This window comes from Scleropages formosus, chromosome 4 (genome assembly GCF_900964775.1).
Source record: "Scleropages formosus chromosome 4, fSclFor1.1, whole genome shotgun sequence".
Taxonomy (NCBI): Eukaryota; Metazoa; Chordata; class Actinopteri; order Osteoglossiformes; family Osteoglossidae; genus Scleropages; species Scleropages formosus.
In genome coordinates this window covers 7,164,365-7,178,046 of record NC_041809.1, presented here as the reverse complement: position 1 = coordinate 7,178,046, position 13,682 = coordinate 7,164,365, and the positions used below count along the sequence as shown (strand labels likewise).

The 13,682-nt window shown below is 38.1% G+C and overlaps 1 protein-coding gene across 1 annotated transcript in view; it reads left to right on the top strand.

Moving 5' to 3' along the window:
• LOC108932684 (CUB and sushi domain-containing protein 1) overlaps positions 1-13,682 on the top strand; it is a 389,881-nt gene that overhangs the window by 245,998 nt on the left and 130,201 nt on the right. The window lies entirely within an intron of this gene.

The window sequence follows — 13,682 nt, the reverse complement described above, 5'->3', positions numbered from 1 at the left end:
CTTTTCCATAACTTTGCGTCTGGACAACGTTTTGCACTTGCAGGGGGGTTAGTGCCTTGTTGCCTTTTCACTGCGAAACAGCAGTGAGAAACTGACCCTCCAGCCCTTCCAATCAGAATGGCTCTTTGGAGCAACTGTGACATGTACCAAGTAAAAATAACTGTTGGTCAATTGATCCATCCATCCATCCTTCCATCCATCCTTATTAATACTACTACCACTACTAATAACAATAATCTTAAAAAGAGGGAAGAAAACCTTAGTCTTTATGTTACAGTGATTTACTGTCTCATATCAAGTCCAAAAATAGTTACATTCTCTTCCAAGGTCTTTGTGAGATATCCCTGTTTGTATCTGTGATTGACAAACTGTCACATTTCATATCATTGAATTTTGTCTTGCTATAACATAACGTTTACTTTTATTTTTGTTTTGTGCTTGTACACGGAGCCTTGGTCCTGCTGCCATTTTCAAAAAAACACAGTATGATACATGATGTCAGACACCATGGTGTGTCTGTGAACCTGACTGCTCTGATCAATGGAACACAGTGGTAAACAGGGTACTGGTTAAGGATATGGCCTTGTAATATAACAGAGGGTCTCTGTCATTTTTTGCTAGACTAGAATCACATTGGTGTGGCATGGTGGCACAGTGAGTAGTGCTGCTGTCTCACAGTGCCTCGCTAGTGTGAGAGAACATGGGTTCGATCCCTGCTCAGTCTGTGCGGAGTTTGCATGTTGTTTGCATAGGTTTGCTCTGGCTGCTCTGGTTTTCTCCCACAGTCCAAAGACATGCTGTTCAAGTTCCCCCTTAGTGTGTGAATGACATGGAAAGAGTGTGTTTCACTGATGTATAGATGAACGACCCATGGTAAGTAATGTATCTAGGAGTGTAAGTCATCTTGGTGAATAAGGTATTTGGGCTAGTAACACTACATAGTAACCATTGTAAGTTGCTTTGGAGAAAAGTGTCTGCTAAGTGAATAAATGGAATTTTAACAGTAAAAATACTCACGGTTATTAATGTATAATTGTTGTCTAATGTTAATCCAGTGTATTCTTCTTCATAATAATAATAATAATATACCAAGAATCACCTCTGTGACTTCAGTTGGGAGAGAAGAAGAAAAGAAGTTGCTCAGCTAAAGGCAAAAAAAAAGAAAGAAAAAAAGACAGCAATAAAATGAAAGGAAAAGCAGCTCTGCTAATGCATGTGTTTTAGGAGGAGCAGGTCAGCGCTGACGCGGGCTGCAGCGAGCTGGCCTGTCTGTGCTCGGGGGCAATCTGCGACCGCATCAGCGAGTCCGTCTGTGGGCCTTTTCTCCAGCCATTCCTAGTCATTAGAGGCTGGCTCGCACTTAGTTCCCTTAATAAACCCACATCAGGCCTTCTCCTCGACAGACAGCAGCTTGAACCCTGTAGACTCGTGCGCCTGGAAGCAACTTTGCAAAGTTTTCGCCTTGAGCGTTTCACCGAATCGGTTTGGAACATTAATATGTGTGAAGTCAGTGGGTTCATTCCGTGTGAATTTTGCCCCCACCAGAAAATATGTCACTTTTTCACGGAGACAGCAGGTGGCGTACTGTTTAGAATTGTCACGTTCCAATCGACATATTCCAGTTTGAAGTGGGTTCCAATCCGTGTTCCAGCTGTAGTACCCTAGAGCAAGGTACTCAACAAAATTAATACATTAAAATGAACCAATTGTACAATGAGAATATAACCGTAAATAGCTTAACGTACAAAGCTAACATTGGAGAAACTCATTAGCTAAACAAATAAATAATAATAATAATAATTCACATAATAGCGCATCTGTAATCTGTAAGCAACATGTGACCTTAAAGCAATGAACATAATGTATAATTAGCAGTGTTAGTAATAATAATAACAAAAACAACAAATAACAGATTATGATGTGCTGTCGATACTGTCCCTGGTTTCTGCAATCCTATACATTCAGCCGACAATATTTCTCGAGAGGCATTATTTTTTTGGTTGCTTTTTTTTTTTTGCTTTGTTTTTTGATTTACTTCTCAACCAATATTCTATTCAATATTTATGAAATGTAATTTAATATAATATATATTTCAAAATTTTATCAATATTATTAATCATTTCTGAAGTCAATTCGTTTTTCCAAAAGATTTGTTTTTGTGTCTGTTTTCTTTTTTCCCCATATTGAAATTAAATTCAGCACAATGCAGACTGATATTACCTGCAAGAACATGTTCTCCAGGAATATAAAAGGACTGAAGAAACAAGGAACGCGATGCACTGTAGATACACAGACGGTTCACACTTATCTCAGTGCAAGATAATTACATGCTCTCAGTCTCCTATTACGCTGCATGGTATGCTGCTGTGCTAATTCACGGTTAGTCATCTTTCCTTAGTTTGTCTTTGTACTAGAAAATGTACAAATTTTTAAAAGAAAAAAAATGAATGAAATCATTCAGATTTCCATGTATAACTTTCAGTGTATGATTAAGGTTGTTATTCACATAATACATCTTTTTTTTTTTTTTTTTTTACCATTTTTCGCAGCATACCATTTCTTGACTATTGTTAGTAAACTACCACTTTGTTGCACTGGTCTGCCGATATTCTGATTGATACAGCTTACTCTATTTTCCTGTATGTTGCCCCATGTTTTCTTCAGGTTTCCTCCAATTTCCTCTTCACTGACAAAAATGAGCTGATCAGATGAAATGTTGACTCCGAATTACTTGGAGTGTGTGAATGTGTGAGTGGGTGTGTGTATGTGTGAAGACCCTTCAGTGGATTCACGCGTTGTCTGCAACGTATGAGATCCAGTGACATTAACTCTGGCTCAACATGACTCTTTTTCAATGTTACTGAAGATTGATTAGTCAAATGAATGGTATAAACGAAAATGAAACTGTGTGACGAATGCTAATATTGTGGTTTCACTCACTCACTTGCTTGACCCATCTGTACTGGTCAGGGTTGCAACTGTTGAGAGCCCATCCCATAATCTTGGTCACTAGGCTGGGGAAAATAGACCCTGGATCGGATGTCAGTATCATAGTATTGTTGTATCCATATGAAATAGCATAGCGAGTACTACCTTTATCATTTAAAATAACAACAACAATAATAACAATAAAAATAAATATGACGAGTGTCGGGGTTAGCACAGTCACTTTGCGATCTGGAGGTCAAAGGTTGAAATCATACATCTGCTGAAGTACGCTAGAACACAGTACTTCTCATGAATTGATACAGCAACAATTACCTTGCTTTATACAACTTTAAAAATCATAGCTTGGAAATCGTGCACAAACCTAACGTCTTAAGTTACCTTGGCCAAAGGTATCAGATGAATAATAATACCACTAGAGTTTGATGTAATTGCATATTGTTTCCATGTTCAGCATATGTCCGTTCTTTGCCCTTCCAACACTTCAAACAACTTCATATACAGTTTGTGCATTTCTTTTTACTTATTTTCTGCAGAACAAAAGAAAAACAACTCTGACAAACAATGTTCCCACAGTTGACAGCTAACGGTCTTAAAGCATTTCAGCAGTCAGTCTTTGAGGCTTGCTGTAGCTTGACAGAACTTTTTACACCAGGGAAAATGACCAGCGTAGCCTTCAGACCAGTTCCTACGCGAGCCGTGTCGTAAAATGAAATTGTATCTGACGGTATTGACAGCCAAGTCAAAAGAGATTATGTTCATTGCTTTAAGGTCACACTTTGCTTGCAATAGCACTATAATTTCACACGTTGAACTTACAGGGTGTATAGGAACTTCAGGCAATCAACGTGCTTTTCATCACTGAACAAAAAGAAACAGCAGGAAATAGTTGCATTTACAAATAACGATTGTATAAAATTTGAATAAAATGTACCGTATAGGGCATGTTGAACTGTAGCCTTTGTAATTGATGTAAACCACACAATTAACATCTTTTATTTATTGGATGATTTTAATGTGAAGGTGCTTTGTATTTCACGTTTATTCTTAAAAAGTGAGCAATCTTGACGTTGCATACATTTGTGGTCATTTGTAAACACTGTTGGTGAGGATGGGGGTGGGCGGTGGGGCGAGGTGTTGAAGTGAATGTTATTTGGAAAGACATGAGGAAATGGGCCTTGGTGAGCAAGATTGACAGCTGACAGCCAAGTAGAGGCCGATGTCGCTGTTCGATTTACATCCGCTTCCCGGGAAAACTTACTGACTGGCTTCAGTGAAGCAATTTTCACCACATGGGCCTCCTAGGCAGATGTCTCCTTAGCTGTCGGGTCACCTTCTGTCAGTCCGTTTTTTTAGAAAAAGGAGGAGGCCTCGCTTCCTGTTGGCAGTGGGCTGCCGAAATGTGATGAACATGTGTGTCTTATCACGGAACTCCTGAGTCCAAGAGGAAATGCCACCCTTGATTGACGTGGACTCCATAACATCTTGAGGTCTGAGAGACATCTGCTGGAGGTCCCCTGCGGAATGTAACATTCTCCTAAAAAACAATGAAATGAATAATCTCAAACATCAGTCACATCTATATGTAATGTTCGTATTAAATCATGTTGGAAGCCTGCCAATATTTGGAACTCTTATATATAATCTTAATGACAGGCGAATAACAACAAAGAGAAACAGTGGTCAAGGACATGGCTTTGTGATATAATAAAGGGTCTCTGTCATTTTATGGTAGAGTTAGGTAGTCACACTGAATTCTACCAGTAAAAATACTCACCGGTATTAATGTATACAGTAATTGTTGTATAATGTATAAATATGTATGCATATTATTATTATTATTCTTATTATTATTATTAGTTTTGTTGTTAACTGCAGCAAGTGAGAAAATACTGCATAGTGTCTCAGCGGGTAGTATTGGTGCTGTGAAGTTTGCATGTTCTGCCACATGTTTCTGTATGTGTTTCCTCCCAAAATGAACTGGGAGTCTAGTTTGCCTGTATAGTGTGAGTGTGTTTGTTTAATAACTTGATCGAGTCTTCTAGTGTGTCTAGTACTGTAAGTCTTTCGGTTTGACCATTATTACTATGCAGATACAGGGTTTGATCCTGTATGATGTTAAGCATACAATACCAGTGATGGACTGTAGATGACTAGTTTTACCAGAACATACACACTATTCAAATAAATACACAAGGCAACGTACCACCAGACAGGCAGCACCTGGGCTTCCAATGTAAACCTTTCTCCACAGCTCTTAACATTAAAAAAACCCACATGAACCGACGCTAATTTGTATGTTGCTCCCCCCGCAGCTCCTACATTCTTAAACACACACATAACACAGCAGACAACACAGCAACCAACACTGCAGGCAACAAGGTGCGAGGTGTTGTGATAAATTAATGTTGGTGCAGCAGCCCAGATGCCCTCTGCTACAGTATTTTAATTAGGTAAAGTTAAAAAAAATAGAATAAGTTTTAAAAAAAAATCCCAAAGTTAAAATAAAAGTACCCAGGTTTCATGGTAGCTGTTCAAATAATCTAAAAAAAAAATGGCTCTTGACCTCATTCGATTGGTATCCTCTCAATAAGTGCATAAGCAACACAGACACGGAGGTCTCCAGTCGCTAAAGAGGTCATTATTGGATGTTAAAAAAAAAAAGCTTTGAAGGCAGCTGGAAAGTACTTTTTTGTGTTTTTCTATGTATTTTTTAAAAAACAGCTACTTTAACATAATAATACACTAATGCAAAATTAAAGGCAATTGCAGTTTTTCCTAATTTAACCTATGCAATATAAAACAGAGTAACTAATCTCATAGATAGTAACAGAAAGTATGCATTTACATTTATTCATTTACCTGATGCTTTTATCCAAAGTGGTTTACTCTGTTAAGGTACTTACAATTATTTACCCATTTATACACCTGGGTAATTTTACTGGAGCAATTTAGGGTAAGTAGCTTAAGCGCTCAAGGGTACTACAGATGCAGGTGAGACTTGGTTCTACAACCTTTGGGTCGAAAAGCAGCAGCGCTAACCACTACAATACCAGCTGGCTATGCAGTGTTTATTTCCAAAAAAATAAATAAATAAATGTCTGGATTGTTCTTTGACGTAAGGAGAAACAGTGTGAGATAATTATTATATTCATAATAAAATGCCCTGCAGGCTTAAGGTACTTAAATGAAATTAACCAAGTACAAATTTCAAAGTACAATAATAATAATAATAATAATAATAATAATAATAATAATAATAATAATAATGATAATAGAATGTAATATAGTTTACCGGTATAGTTTAGGAAAATAAGTGTTTGAACCCATTGTACTACTATTTAAATGACAACACTTCAGTGAGATAAACATGTATGTACTGTTTTTCTTTCATTTGCTGATAGTGTTCTGTAGGTGCGATAACAAGGAATTTACTCTTCATATTACAGTCGTCCGCCAAGTCCCGGGTTCTAACCAGGACAAGCTGAAATGTTCTGTAAGTGCTTTTATTGCACTCTTTGCTTTATCCTGATAGATAGATAAGAGGAGTTATCAAGATGGACAAAACACATTATCGCAGCGTGGAAGGGATTGGCATTTCATTAAATGGATCGTCTCTGCTTGTATGGAACTCATGGCCTCGGGAAATGTATAAAGAAAAAAGATATATAAAGACAACCATTTGCTATACGGTGTGAGCTATGCATTATTTGGAGAAACTTGTCACAGTTGAGTGTCTGTCAGACCTAAGGCCCGTTCACATACAGGGTAGATGCACTGAGGTTTCGCCTGTTGAAGGCTGACAAATCTGTTTTGACGCAGGCGGCGGATATGATAATAGGTTTTAAATTTTGTGGCTGCGGTGTGAAAATATGTATGTAGTAACTGATTTGTGGTTTTGTTAATGTCTGTAATAATTTGTCAGCCAAGTCAAGAACAGACAGCACGCCCAAGTTAGCTTGCTCTCTATATATATATCCGTGTGTGTGCTGTGTATAACACATATTTTCATTTTTATTTCCCTAGCCTATGTTTAATTCACGATAAATGCATTAGCAGTTACGATTATTTTGGACTGTAGCAACTGTAGCAAGGACCAAAAAAACTTTTAAAGCCAACAGATATCTTATGACATAAGTTCTCAGTTGTACTTTAGTTGTTGTGCTTTTTTTATTTAGTCACATTGTGTATATAAACTCTGTAACTCAGCTCTAAGCTATCACATTGCCTCAAATGATTCAAGACCTTTTTTAAAACATTGATATTTTGCTTGTCTTTAAATTACTGTTGGCATTACAGGTTGTCCCTGATTCACGATGAGGCTATGTTCTGCGAAACTCATCATAAGTCGAAAATATCATAAGTCAAAAGTACATTTAACACACCTAATACACACTTTTTCGTGACAAACTGGGAGATGCGGATCTTTGCCGCTGCCCTGCAGCGCAAGAGAGTATTGCTCCGTATAGCCCTTCCCCTTGAAGAAACTCTAAATTCAAAATCTGAAGCAGTTTCTACTGAATGTCTATCGCTAGTTCATCGTAAAGTCAAAAAAAATCATAAGTCAAACCATCGTAAATCGGGGACCACCTCTACTTTAGAAATGTCACAGAAGCGCCTTGATTTTTTTATTACGTAGAAAAAGGTTTATTCATAACTGACTTATGAAGTTTATCAGTGCATTAAGATACTTGAAAAGAATAATGAGAGATTTAATTACACATCAGCAAGTGCATATTTAATTTAAATGGGGATTGACAAGGTATTATATGCATATCCCTAGAATTTTTCGAAAAAAAAAGTCTTTATGTTAATTTTTTGTGGATTGCTGACATTAGATGTTAACTAATTGCAGCTAATAATTTCCTGATGTTTACGGTGTCTAAGAGGGCAAAGCCTTTTATTTGACCATTATTTTTCAGTCCAGTACATAATACAGTTAACCCGTTTCCCTTGTTAGGAAGCTAGTGTTAAACTTCATTTCTTTGAAAGGGCTGTAGACTCTGTTCTGAGAGCAATCCATCAAGGTTAAAAAAGGAACTCTGCTGGAATTTCTCAACACTCTGTTGGTACGCACCATCGATCAACGTCCCACTCTTCTGAGCCTGTTTCCATTAAGGGGTCTGTGTTGCTTTCCATTAAAACAAGGGGTATAAAAAAGTTGCTGAAAGCAAATATCTAAATTTTGAATTTCACACATAACTGGTAGTGTGAAATGTACTGTAGGTGTGTTTTAGCAGAGTGAATCATCTCCTGCTATCCCCCCCAGTTATCTGGAGAGTGCTTTTTATGCATTTATCTGGAGAGTTAAATATGGAATAGAAATATTTTACCCGTTCTTTATAAAGCAAAGTTATGAGTAATTTCTTTGAATTTGCATATTTAAAATAATTGTGACAACAGCCAAGATATATTTTATAAATGTTTTATTTACTTTAAGTTTTTATATCGTTAAGAAATATGCAGCACCTGGGAAATAGAAATATGGTTATATGCTGCGCTCAGAATCCATTTAAATAATATGCTGTTATATACTATCAGTGATTTATAAAAGTAGATATTTTCTGAATCAGGTGCAGTTAGACACATTTATCAGTGGTGCAGAAGTTGAGCCTTTGTGGGACTTTTTTGTTCCTAAGGTCGTGTCCTTAACCACTGCTCTCCCTGCTTCAGTCCCTGTTGTCATTTTCAGGTGCTGTGGAACGGGAAGTGTTGGTTTCAATAGATCAGTTAAGGAAAAGAATACTCCGTGCATATTCGTAAACATGCATTTCCTCAGAAAAATAGTAATACTTAATAAAGCAATGCTTTCATGATTCCCACGTTCACCTTCCTTTAAATGGTTTGTTTTTCTGCCCTTGAATTGCTCCATATTATTTATTTTTTTATTTATTTATTTATTGCCTGCGGACTCACAGGCAACAAGGGAAAGCAATTTACATGTAATATATATACAGTACAAGTGCTGATAAAGGGAGTTACACAATGAAGTAAAGTATAGGGCGTGAAATATTTATGGGTTATAAAACCTCAGGAAAAAATGGCTCAAGGAAGCCATCAGTTCCTTAAGATCAATGTTTTCCTGGATATGGGCTTCACAGGCCTCTTTGATGTTTCTATCCATCCAGGGGGATTAAGAATGCCAAGGTATATTATCGCTGTAAAATAAATGTCACAATATTTATGTCACCTTTAACATCCTATTCTCAAGTGTCAATATAATGTGGTCCTGCAACAAACACAGCTGATTTCATACACTCCAGAGATTAAGTTGATTGAACAGGTGCACAAGGTTGGAGCTTTGATGAAATGCACATAACTCAACACCAAAATCCTTCCCTCGGTTGAAAGAAATGAACCACTTTCTATATGGGCAATAGGGAAAACTGGTCATTTAGAGTTCCGGTGCTCTTCATGAAATAAAAATAAATAACATAAGGAATAAATAAGTACTATGGGCATACTGTAATTAATTGTACACGTAGTGTAGTAATTAAACAATACAATTTGTCATATTAGGTTTAAAACAGCACGTCACATACTCTAACACAGTAATGACGGGTGGGGTTGGGCAAGAAAAAAGAAACTGCAAAAAACTGAATTGACAGTCTGCAAATATTGCCGCTGTTCTATTTGCATGTGAATATGATGTGGTGTAGCCCTTAGGGACATACCTGAATATGTTAAAATATACGCAAATGATGTTTCCCTTAGGAATATTGTTCTCTGAATTTTTGCAGCACTGTTCGGTTTGGTTGTCTGTATGCATGCGCATCATGACAAATCAGCTAGCAAGAGGGTAGAGAGGTTGTCTGGGAAAAGTCAGGGGTTTCGGGCAGGTTTGCAGCTGGGGAAAGGGAGAAACTGATGCATGGGTCAAAAGTGTGGACAGAGCAGATGGGAAACTTTGACGACTGTGCTCATGCACTGAGAAGACCTTGAAGGCATCCTGTAATCGAAATGGAAACCTTTATGTCGAACAGGAGAAAAGAGAGACAACTGTATCCGGCCAGCATTGTGCAGCAGCTCAGCGTCCTGTACAAGGGGCTCAGCAGGTAGCTGTGTAGTGCAATACGACGGAGCGCCGAAACACAGCCTTGGGGTGTAGGATGTCAGTGGAGAGTGGTGACAAGCCAGGAGACGAGTCCTCCAGGAGGCCTGATAAGCGAAATGGAAAGGTAAGTGGGGAGAGGAGTGAGAAGAGCACCTCACGCTCCTCGATCGACTGAAGCTCACGCGGAGTAGTGCTTACGCAGTGTTTTCGAAAAAGCCTCACAGCGACGAGAAAGGGGAGGAAGAGGCACACAAGAGGAAGGCACAGAACTGATACATGATGATTAATAATAACTGCAATAACTATTGTAAAACATTTAAGAAAAGGTGGTTTTGTTATCACGAAGTTTAAGACATTGGTAGCTATTGGTCAAACCTATATGCTCTTAAAATAAAATGAAATCTTGTGGTAATCGGTTCACTGTTAGACTCCAAGAGGTGTGTGTGTGAGATGTAGCAGTTGCTACACACATTTAACTGGACACATTGTTTGTAAGAATATTTATACAGTGAAGGGATTTTTTTTTTTTAGACAAAAACCTTTTTTTAACTATAAACTTGTTTGTAGAAATGTATGTATTGTAACTGTGAATATGTTTAGAGTTTAAGCATAACATAAGAAACAAATACATAACTTTCAATAAAATGGGAGCCTGATGGGGGAAAAAGGAATTTGTGTGGAATTTTGAGTTCTTTAAGAATCACCTGAAAGAATCCATTTTCGAAGTAGGTGGTAGAAGAAGACAAACGGATTTCAAGTTATATGAATTACATTGATGAAAACAGAAAATATTATAGCTTTGTAAAATGTTTTTTAATCAATTTTGATATTCTGTTTCACTTAATGGCAGATGAATAACTGTTAATTTTAATATTGTTGTCCAAGGAAGGATTGAGGGCTGAGCCTCTTGTACGTGGCTTGCTTTATTTCAGAGTGATGGAGACCAAGGAAGAGGATTAAAAAAATAATATTGTCTAAAGCATGTATATCGACACTGACTGGAGTATTCACATCTGTAAATAATGCACTGGAACAAATGCACGAAATAAAGTATTGTAAAGGATCTGCACTTATTTGTGCTTCACATTAGTGCAGGGCCAGTCTGGTCACCATTTGCTCTTATCCAGTTCGTACCAGGTTGTTATAATTTTTTTTTTTTTTTCATTTAGCTGACACCTTTGTTCCAGGCAGCTGACAGTGTTCAATTTGTTCACTAAGCAAAAAGCCAGTATGGTGATTTACGCATTTATACGAATGGCTCACTTTCACTGTATCAGTTCAGGGTAAGTACTTTGATCAAGGGTAGTATGGCAGGAGTGGGATTTGAACCTGAATCCTTCTTATGTTTCCAGTTCTGCTTTTTCACCCCAGTAGCCCTACTGTCTGCTGTTGGTTACGCCCTGTAACAATCAGCCATGTCCACAGACCACACTGAGAGGACACACTGGTATCACGGTAATATATGCTCAGCTCGTGGAACGACCGGAGCTGAAATGCACAAGATGAGATTAATTATTCATTACGTACATGAGGGAGCGCTTTGTTTCTAATGAGGTCAGCTTGTCATGTGCCAGACCCTCCCACTGAGTGATATAGCAAGAAAGATAAAACCACGGTGGCTTCGCATAGCTCTGCAAACACGATCGATCTCTGTGCAAACACCGCGTTGTGCGTGGTGGCCGCCCGTGGAGCAGGGCCAAGCAGACCGCTCTAACCCACGGGCCACGTCAGCTGAAATCACTTTATGTACTCACAAGTTCCCAGCAAGAGATGATAGAGTAAGCAGGGGCCATGTTCCAACCTCCAACTCATCTCTTTTCTGTTTTTACTTGTTTTTCCTTATTTCTGCACATGCGGCCAATTTCCATTCATGCTGTCGTGGTCAATAGTCTGTAAATTCGCGGAAATTATTTTTTGCTCGAAGCATTTAGTTTAAAAGTTTGGTGAGGAAATGAGGCGTGCTGTCTTCACAGCTTTGGTGTAGCGGCTCCCAAAGGTGTAGGATGCTCGTGTATTAATTTCCTTTCACTACCCCGTTCATCCAGTGTTTGAATTGTCCAGGTAACCCAGGTGTACTCAAGCTTTTGTGGGACTAAATAAACATGTTCTTGGAGCAGCTAGTACCATAGTTGTTAGAGCTGCTGTTTTGGATTCAAAGGACACTAGTTCAAATCCCACTTCCAAGTGCAGTATCGTTGAGAGAGGTACTTGCTATAAATTGCTCCAACAAAGTCATCCAGTGGCATAAATGGGTAAATAACTGTAAGTAGCTTAACATTGTAAGTTGATTTGGAGAAAAGCATCAGTGAAATGAGTGACTCTTTTAAAAGAAGTATAAGAGATGGAAGTTGCTCTGTGCTCTTCAGTACGGTGTATACGATCTTGCTACAGAAGTTGTGTGGGGGTATCCTTCAGCCATGCCGATCTCAATCCTGGATCAGCTCAAACTCAATTTCTGGCCCTCCCCCTACCATTAAGGCCAATGTTCCCATGAGCACTTTTCGACCCACGGACCCCATTTCCTTCTTTACTTTGTTTCTCCATCCAATTCACTGCCCGACAGTCAGACCAAATGTGTGTCTGTGTATGTGTGTGTTTTTCCATCCCCAGTGGGAAAATGACCTCGCCGCCTATGTTGAAAGGGCAAAGTCACTTGGCAGCCGGTGACATCACCTGAAAACATGCTCCGTCAGAATAGGATATTGGCTGACAGCTCCCTTGAAACCAGTGACTTATTGCTTTAAATGGGCTCCTTGATTGTTTGTACGGCTCTAATTTATTGATGTTGCTCCTTGTTGATAAAGTTGCCGCTTGACACATGGTGTTGTACTTGTACCATACTGTTTATTGATGGCCCTTAAAATGTTTTACCTTGGTAACAAATTAGATGAACCTCATGTCAACCTTTGGGTTGCATTTGTCTTCACCGCTAAACAAGGTTTCCTAAATGACTTGGATTGTGTGCTGACATTCGTTGGAATTCCGCAGTGCAGTCATTTAAAACGTTTTAAAAAAAAGAAAAAAAAAATATTAGTGTGTACGATAAACAAACCAAAACCAAAAAAAAAAAAAAAAGAAAGAGGACCCCCTGGAACTGATTACAGTGAAGTAAGGATTGCCCCCTGTAGCGACAAGAGCATAAACATTAAACATATTAAAGCAATGAAGCTACACAATTGCTTCAGAATGGAAGTCTGTTGTTTTCTTTTGCAACTGCTGTTAATATTTCATACATTTTGCATAATCTGGATTGTTTGACCAGAAAGGATGTCACTTTAATTTTAGAATACGCCTGTTAAATTTATCCATGATGCATTACTAATATTATTACTATTAAACAAACATTAAAAAGCAGTCTGGCAGGATAATATGGAGTGGGGATAGTATTGGGGATAGAGAGGAAGGAGTCCTGATTTCTTTGTTTTTATTTTTAATTATAAGCTGTGCTTAAAAGGAAAAATAAAATCTTTGACCATTTTTTTACTGTAAATTTAATAAACCAACATATTCTACTTTTTTTCAGACAAGCACTGTACAGATGATGTTATTACTGCCGTTAACAAACTACATTGACATTGCATTTCATTTTTTCACGGCTGTCTACAGAATAAAGGTAATAAAACAGAGTGATCAGGAAAGACCTTGAATACTTGGATGAGGCTCTGTAAAAAGGTCATGATGA